Here is an 8,802-nt window from a genome sequence, read left to right on the forward strand (position 1 = left end):
ACAGTGGCTGAAGACAGTGAGCTGGAAGATGAGATGCATGACAACTTCATACAAGAGAAGAAATTGAAAAAGACTTTAAAACAAATAAGACAATGAAAAAATTCTCAAAAAATGTAAATAGATGAAAATAGAAGTTTTTGATAACTTTAACAGAAACAATATAAACACCACTGGAGTCCCAGAGACCCAGGAAAAAAAACCCACATGAAGAATCAATAGTTAATAGCTTCTCGGCCTTTTGGCTAAGATTAAGTTTAGTATCTGTTCTTATCAGTTTAATATCTGATACGTCATCTATCCAACGACAATATATTAAATGGATTTTTGGCATTAGGAACTGGAATAGTAGCTTGCTCCATCCATTCCACGCATCGACTCATCGACTTAGTATTGCAGTACCTCCAGGAATGGTACCCCCAACCAAAAAAAAAAAATCAACAGTCAAGGACATCATTACCAAGAAATTTCCAGAGTTAAAGAGTGCATGTAACCAAATTCTTCATGCCCAAAAAGTACCAGCTAAAAGAAAAGTAAACAAGATTGAAAGACCATTGGCAAAACTTACAAAGAAAGAGAGAAACCTGATAACCCATATTAGAAATTAAAAGGGGGAGATCACTACAAACATTGCAGAGATTCAATGGGTAATCAGGGACTACTTTGAGAAACTGTATGCCACTAAACTTGACAACCTGGAAGAAATGGATAAATTCTTGGACTCTTATAACCTTCCATGGTTGAATAAGGAGGATGTAGCATATCTAAACACCCACATCTCTATTAAAGAAATTAAAAAGGTAATTAAATGTCTGCCCTAAAAAAAAAGCACAGGCACAGATGGATTGACTAATAAATTCTTTCAAACCTTTCAAGAGGAACTACTATCAGTCCTGGCCAAGCTCTTTCATGAAATTAAAAACACGGGAACACTTCCAAATAGCTTTTATGAAGCCAACGTCACCTTGATACCTAAACCAGACAAAGATACTGCCAAAAAAGAAAATTACAGACCAATATTCCTGATGAACATAGATGCAAAGATCCTCAACAAAAATCCTGGCAAATAGGATCCAATGTCTCATCAAGATGGTCATTTACTATGATCAAGTAGGTTTCATTCTAGTAATGCAAGGATGGTTTAACATCTGAAAATCTATCAACATAATACACAACGTCAACAACAAGAAAAATAAAAATCACATGATCATATCAATAGGCCCAGAGAAAGCATTTGATAAGGTCTTATACCTATTCTTGTTAAAACACCCTTAAATAGTTAAAGCTATCCTTGGGAAAAGGAATATGGGAGGCATTACTTTCCCCAATATTAAACTGTATTACAAGCAATTGTTATCAAAACAACATAGTATTGGAATATAGACAGACCCTCATATCAGTGGAATAGGCTTGAGTACTCAGAGAATGTACCCCATACATACTCGCACCTAATTTTTGATAAATGGAGCAAGGAAAGCTTCAACAAGTAGTGTTGGCACAACTGGTTGGCCACTTGCAAAAAATGTGAACTCAGACCCCCAGCTAACACCACATATGAAGGTAAAATCCAAATGGATTAAAGGCCTTGATATCAGACTGAAACCATAAGGTATATAGAAAAACACATAGGTAAAGCACTCCATGACAATCAAAAATCCCTTCCTCAAACCTATATTCACTGCAGTACTTTTTATAATAGCCAGACTCTGGAAACAATTAAGATGCCCTACAACAGTGAATGGCTAAAGAAACCGTGACACATATACACAATGGAATATTATGCAGCTGTCAGGAGATATGAAGTCATGAAATTTTTCTATACATGGATGTACATGGAATCTATTATGCTGAGTGAAATAAGTCAGAGGGAGAGAGATAATGCAGAATAGTCTCACTCATCTATGGGTTTTAAGAAAAATAAAACACATTTTTGCAATAATTCTCTGAGACAAAAGAGAGGAGGACTGCAAGGTCCAGCTCACTACATAAAGCTCACCGCAAAGAGCAATGAGTGCAGTTAGAGAAATAACTACATTGAAAACTATCATAATAATGTGAATGAATGAGGGAAGTAGAAAGCCTGTCTCGAGTACAGGCTGCATGAGGGGGTGGGGAGGAGTGAGATTTGGGACATTGGTGATGGGAATGTTGCACTGGTGAAGGGGGATGTTCTTTACATGACTGAACTCCAACTACAATCATATCTGTAATCAAGGTGTTTAAATAAAGATATAAAAAAGAAAGGTTTTCTGAATTTTATTGAATAAATTATTTTATTATACTTTAGAAAACATCAAAAAGTACAGTTTTCTAGACATATTTTCTTTTCTGGACTCCCTATTTAGTAAAAGTAAATTAATAATTTAGAAATTACTTGTTAAACCAGTGATCTCTTAATGATCTGACCAGTTTTATAGCTTTTTGTGCAATTTCTTATTTTGAAATATGACTTAGAGTTAGTCCTGTGTATTAGAGTTCATAGATGCAGTATAATTTGAAGCTAACAATAATCTCCAAAGTCCTAGTTATATTTTCAAGTTAAACTTACTCCATTAACTCATATTACAGGTATTTTAAGCACATTAATGTATATATACAAATATATTAGTACTTGATATAGAGTACAAGTACCAGCATACATTTGGTAAAGTAGTACTGGTACTATAAATATGATCAAAAGAAGTCAAGAAATTTATAACGTTTTCTCCACAAAATATAGTAAAAAGACTAACACAGAGAATAATAATCATGAGAAAAAAATACTGTGGGGTTAATTTGAAAGCCAATCCATGTGGCATAAATTTCTCCAAGTAAGGAGTAAAAAAGTAATTTTTACAAGATGAGGAAAAAATAGTTAAGAAAAAAATCAGTGAGTTTATTCTTGAAGAGGGACGCTACTAGGAAGAAAATACATTTCTAACAGAGAGAAACCGTTATGAGCTTCATGAAGTATATTAAAACATAGGAAAAGCCTGACATATGTGAAGAAATGTATTGCATATAGGACAGCTAATATAAGACTATATATGAGCACAAAAATTAGGAAAAGATCTGGAGGTAAAAGGAAAGATATTTAATCAGTTTGTTCCTCAGAATCATCAAACAGATTAAAGTAGCAGTAAACTCACCTTCTTCCAATTAATGAGGCCCAAACAACTTATTTAGGTGGAATGAACATGAGCTTTTGTCTATATATGTTTGATATTTTTCTTTCTCTGAAACTTATCATAATGTCATTTTAGAAAATTATGAGCTCTCTTTAAACTTTGATTTTATTATCTGTCAAATAAAATAAAAGCAATTTCTTAAGTAGGAACAAAAGAAGGAAGTGAATGTTGGTGACATCACAAGTGTTGTCAAGCACTGGGTAAGAATTTAATGAATGTTGAATTTACAGTAATAATTGAGTTATAAAATATGGTTAGTGGCATATTATTAATAACATATTTTGATCAAGATTAGTAGAGAAGGTCAGACTTAGGGTAGATCAACTGGGGTCAAATGACCACATTACTTTGCTTCTACAAATATCCCTATGGGATTTACACCTTTAGGCCACCTCTTGGCCAGATCTGCAATGTTGGGAGGACATGACCAGAGCTCATTCTTGTCTCAGGTTTCTGTACCCATGGAGATAAACTTGGAGGAGCTCAAACCTGGCTGTTAAAGATGTTTTTTATTATGTTTGTAAAATGACAATGCCAAAGGCCTCTGTCACCAAGCAAGGGAATATATCTCTGTCCAAAGCCCTGTGTTCCCACCTAGTAGATGTCTTCTAATTTTAGACCCTAGGTATTATCTTGAAATTCCTGTTTCTTTCTCTCTTTCTCTTTCTCTTTTTTTTCTCTCTCTCTCCCTCCCTTCCTTCCTTCCTTCCTCCCTTCCTTCCTTCCTTCCTTCCTTCCTTCCTTCCTTCCTTTCTTCCTTTTCTTTCTTTCTTCTTTCTTTCTTTCTTCTTTCTTTCTTTCTTTCTTTCTTTCTTTCTTTCTTTCTTATCTTTCTTCTTCCTTCCCTTTCTCCTTTTCTTTCTTTCTTTCTTTCTTTCTTTCTTTCTTTCTTTCTTTCTTTCTTTCTTTCCTTTCTTTCTTTCTTTCTTTCCTTTCTTTCTTTTTCTTCTTTCTTTCTTTCTTTCTTTCTTTCTTTCTTTCTTTCTCTCTCTCTCTCTCTTCCTTCCTTCCTTCCTTCCTTCCTCTCTCTCTTTCTTTCTTTTTCTTTCTTTCTTTCTTTCTTTCTTTCTTTTTTCTTTCTTTCTTTTTTCTTTCTTTCTTTCTTTCTTTCTTTCTTTCTTTCTTTCTCTTCTTTCTTTTCTTTCTTTTCTTTCCTTCTTCTTTCCCTTCCTTCCTTTCTCTTCCTTCCTTCCTTCCTTCCTTCCTTCCTTCCTCCCTTCCTTCCTCCCTTCCTTCCTCCCTTCCTCCCTCCCTCCTTCCTTCCTTCCTTCCTTCCTTCCTTCCTTCCTTCCTTCCTTCCTTCCTTCCTTCCTTCCTTTCTCTTCCTTTCTTCCTTCCTTCCTTCCTTCCTTCCTTCCTTCCTTCCTTCCTTCCTTCCTTCCTTCCTTCCTTCCTTCCTTCCCTGCCTTTCTTCCTTCTCTCCTTTCTTTCTTTCCTTCCCATTTTTGGATTTTGAGTCACACCCAGTGATCCACAGGGGTTACTCCTTGCTATGTGCTCAGAAATCACTCCTGGCTTATGTTACCCGCAGAGGGTCGAACCAAAGTTTGTGCAAGGCAAATGCCTTTCTGCTACCCCATCACTCAGGTCCCTCTTCTCATGTCTTTTTATTTTTAGGTGCAGGTGGGAGCAAATGTGTTCCTGTCTCTGGTTTTGTTTGTATCAGAAAAATATTCTTTGTAATAAAATGATTTAGAGAAGTTTTAAGTTTGTGATAATATTGAAAAATGAGTATAGAGAATTTTTATATTTTTAGCTCTACCTCAGCAACTCCCTTGTCAACATTGTGCACCACAGAGGAATGTTTGTAACAGTCAGTGAGCCTACATGTACACATCAATTAGTCAATTACAATTAATTAATTGTAATTAATCAATTACAACAATTAACGTATCATTCTATCATTAATTTGTGGTTCATTCAGAATTTATACCTACTATAAAAGCTGTGCCTTTTTACACCACATTTTCCCAGGAAATCATATCCACAGACAAAATTCAATTAACCTGCTTGATGGAAGAGTGTTTAATATTTAAAAAGGAGAAAGAAGGGACAGAGGGAGAGAGAAAGAAAAAAGGAAGGAAGAAAGGAAGGAAGGAAGGAAGGAAGGAAGGAAGGAAGGAAGGGAGGAAGGAAGGAAGGAAGGAAGGAAGGGAGGAAGGAAGGAAGGAAGGGAGGGAGGGAGGGAGGGAGGGAGGGAGGGAGGGAGGGAGGGAGGGAGGAAGGAAGGAAGGGAAGGAGGAAGGGAGGGAGGGAGGAAGGAAGGAAGGAAGGAAGGAAGGAAGGAAGGAAGGAAGGAAGGAAGGAAGGAAGGAAGGAAGGAAGGGAGGGAGGAAGGGTGGGAGAAAGGGTGGGAGAAAGGGTGGGAGAAAGGGAAGGAGGGAGGAAAGAAGAAAAAGATTTACACATACACAGAAGTCCTAGTGCAATCTCTGAAGTCTTCATATATGAAGCTTAGTGAATGCTGTTGTCTAAAATATTTGCATTCTTCCCATTTCTTAAGTCTGTTACTGATACTCAGCACCAATCTCTGGACCTTTTTTTTGTGGAAATAATGCTGTTCCTGAATATTTTTCTTGTAGGATAGTTTCACAAGATACACACACTCATACACATACATACAGATACTATATAATGAGGCCCAAGAACAGTGGTAGGGTTTAATTTTGAAATAGATATCAGAAATAAACAGCAGTTTCAGAAGTTTTTTTTTTCAGCATCTAAGGTATATTATAGCTGCTTTTAAAATGTTTCTATTACTAAGTTTATTACTTTGATAGACATTTGGGAAATTGGCTGACCCAGGATCCTGGACAAAAATATGATGAAATAGCTGAAATGGCTTCATTTACTCAAGATGAAAGACAGGAACACCTTGCAATTGGTGAAAGGTAGTAAAGAGATAAAGGAGGGCAGAAGAGAATAAAAGACAGTGAGGAGAATGTGAAGAAGAGAAAGGAATGGATAGATATGATTAACCTTAGCTGTCATGAAGTAAATGTAACGTAATGTCTCTCCTTGCCCATATTATCTGCAAAAATGTGGAGAACAAGTGTGGCACTCCCCAACATTACATCTCGTAGTATAACGAAGACTAGTTAACCCAAATTACTCTATCTTAAGAAAATATTTTGTGGAAACTCCTGCAGAATTATTAAGGTCCTCCAGTAGAAAGCTACCTATGTAAATTTAAGTCAACTGCAGGCTGACAAATGAGGTTGGTCCTAATCCTTAACTCATTATTTATGCGTTTTTTAAATAGTAAATTAAAATTAATGCAAATAAATTCAAATCAAAACAATGAGATATCATCTCACACCACAGAGACTGATACATGTCACAAAGAACAATAACAATCAGTGTTGGCACGGATGTTGGGGGAAAGGGATTGTTAGTCACTGCTGGTGGGAATTCCAACTAGTCAGTCTCTGGAAAACAGTATGGATATTCCTCAAAAAAGTAAAAATTGAGCTCTCATATAATCCAGCAATACTACTCCTAGGGATATACTCTAATAATACAAAACATTGAAAAACATGGGAAGTCCATAGTTTATTGCAGCGCTATTTAATTTAGCCAGAATCTGGAAACAACCCAAGTGCCCAAGAACAGATGAGTGACTAAAGAAACCATGGTATATCTACACAATGGAATACTATGTAGCTGTTAGGAAAAATGAAGTCATGAAACTTACTTATACATGGATGGATATAAAATATTATGCTGAGTGAAATGAGTCAGAAGGAGGGGGAGACAGAATCATTATCTCTCTCATGTGTGGGGTATAAAAAATGATAGTATGGAATGAGATCCAGAGACAATAGAAAGGAGGACCAGGAGGACCAGTAAAAAGTATGTAGCTTACCAGGCATAGTAGGGGAGTCTAGTTAGGGCAGAGAAGGGACCACAATGACAATAATTGTTGGAAAGTATCATGCTGGACAGAACTGGGTACAGAATAGAGATAAAATAATATGCACAGGAACCCTTCATTCACAATAGTGAAAAATCATAGTATCTACAAAGAAAAAAATGAGAGAGAAAGAGGAGAGACAGTGAAAAAGGAGTAAAAGGCCTGACCCAGAAGTAGGCATGAAGGAGGATAGGAGGGAAACTGGGGACATTGTTGGTGAGAAATGTTCATAGGTGAAGAGTGGTATACATTATCACACTGAAACTCAATCTTGAACAACTTTGTAACCACATGCCCAACCAAGTGAGTTAAAAGAAAAATTTTTCACAAAATAAATAAACAAATAAAGAACAGGTCACTGGGGAAAAAAAAGAAGAGAGAACACAGTGAAATGAAAACACATTCCATGTTCATGTATTGTGTGGGTTAACATCATTAAAATGGCAATACTCCAAAACACTTTGTAAATTAAATGTAGTTTCTATAAGAATACCTATGGTGTTTTTTCAAATAAATAGATAAAAACTTCTAAAATTTATATGAAACAATAAACCTCCATGAATAGCTAAGAAAACCTTGGAGAAAAGATGAAGGGCATCATTTCCCAACTACATACTGTACCACAATACTGCTGTAATTAAAATGGCATATGCAAATGTAAATAATACATTTTATGTAAATAAAATGGCATAATATGGATAGATTCTCATATTAGTGGAATAGAATTGAATTCCCTGAGATGTATTTACAGGTTTTTTTTTTTTTTTTGGTTTTTCGACCACACCCGGTGATGCTCAGGGGTTACTCTTGGCTATGCACTCAGAAATCACTCCTGACTTGGGGTACCATATGGGACATCAGGGGATTGAACCGCGGTCCATCCTAGGCTAGCACATGCAAGGTAAACGCCTTACCCCCTGTGCCACCACTCCAGCCCCAGTTTTGATAACTTTTAATAAAGAAGTGTTATGTGGAGCAAGATCAATTGATTCAACAATTGCTGCTGGGAAGCCTTGTCAGCTACATGCAAGAAACTGAACTCAGTTCTATCTTCCTGACACCATATGCAAAGATCAATCAAACTGGATTAAAGAACTTGATATTGATTAAAGACCTTCATTTAAAACCTGAAAAACTATAGGTTGCTTCAATGTCATTAAGAGTTCTGATATGATTTTCCTCTGATACATTATGATTTCAGTCTTTCCTTGCTCCATTTCACAATGTTTGCTCCTTTATCAAAAATTAACTTACCATATAAACTTATTATACTTGAGAAGCTATCTTATGATACTCATAAGATATTTATCTCATGAGATATCTGTCTCATGATATTATTCCAATGATCTGAGCGTCTATCTTTATTCTAATATCATACCCTTTAAAGACTACTGCTTTATAGTAATTTGGAGTTGATCAAGGTGATAGCTCCATCTCATTTTTTCTAAGGATAGCTTTAATTACTCATAAAGGTTTATTGTTCTATATTAACATCAGAAGTGTTTTATCTATTTCTATGAAAAACATCATGGATATTCTTCTAGGAATTGTATTGAATCTGTAACATGTTCTATAGAGTATTGCCATTTTCATGAACTTAATTCCTTCCAATTTATCTGCGTGCGCGCTAGCCTAGGACAGATCATGGTTCGATAACCCGGCGTCCCATATGGTCCCCCAAGCCAGGAACGATTTCTGAGCGCATAGCCAGGAGTAACCCCTGAG

General features: G+C 36.0%; 1 non-coding gene across 1 annotated transcript; it reads left to right on the forward strand.

The window, feature by feature from the left end:
• The first annotated feature begins 222 nt into the window (after positions 1-222).
• On the forward strand, positions 223-421 carry LOC126014919 (U2 spliceosomal RNA). Its single transcript, XR_007497867.1, has one exon. It is a non-coding gene; the product is annotated as a U2 spliceosomal RNA (small nuclear RNA).
• The last annotated feature ends 8,381 nt before the right edge of the window (positions 422-8,802 follow it).

Source organism: Suncus etruscus, chromosome 7, assembly GCF_024139225.1.
Source record: "Suncus etruscus isolate mSunEtr1 chromosome 7, mSunEtr1.pri.cur, whole genome shotgun sequence".
Lineage (NCBI taxonomy): Eukaryota > Metazoa > Chordata > Mammalia > Eulipotyphla > Soricidae > Suncus > Suncus etruscus.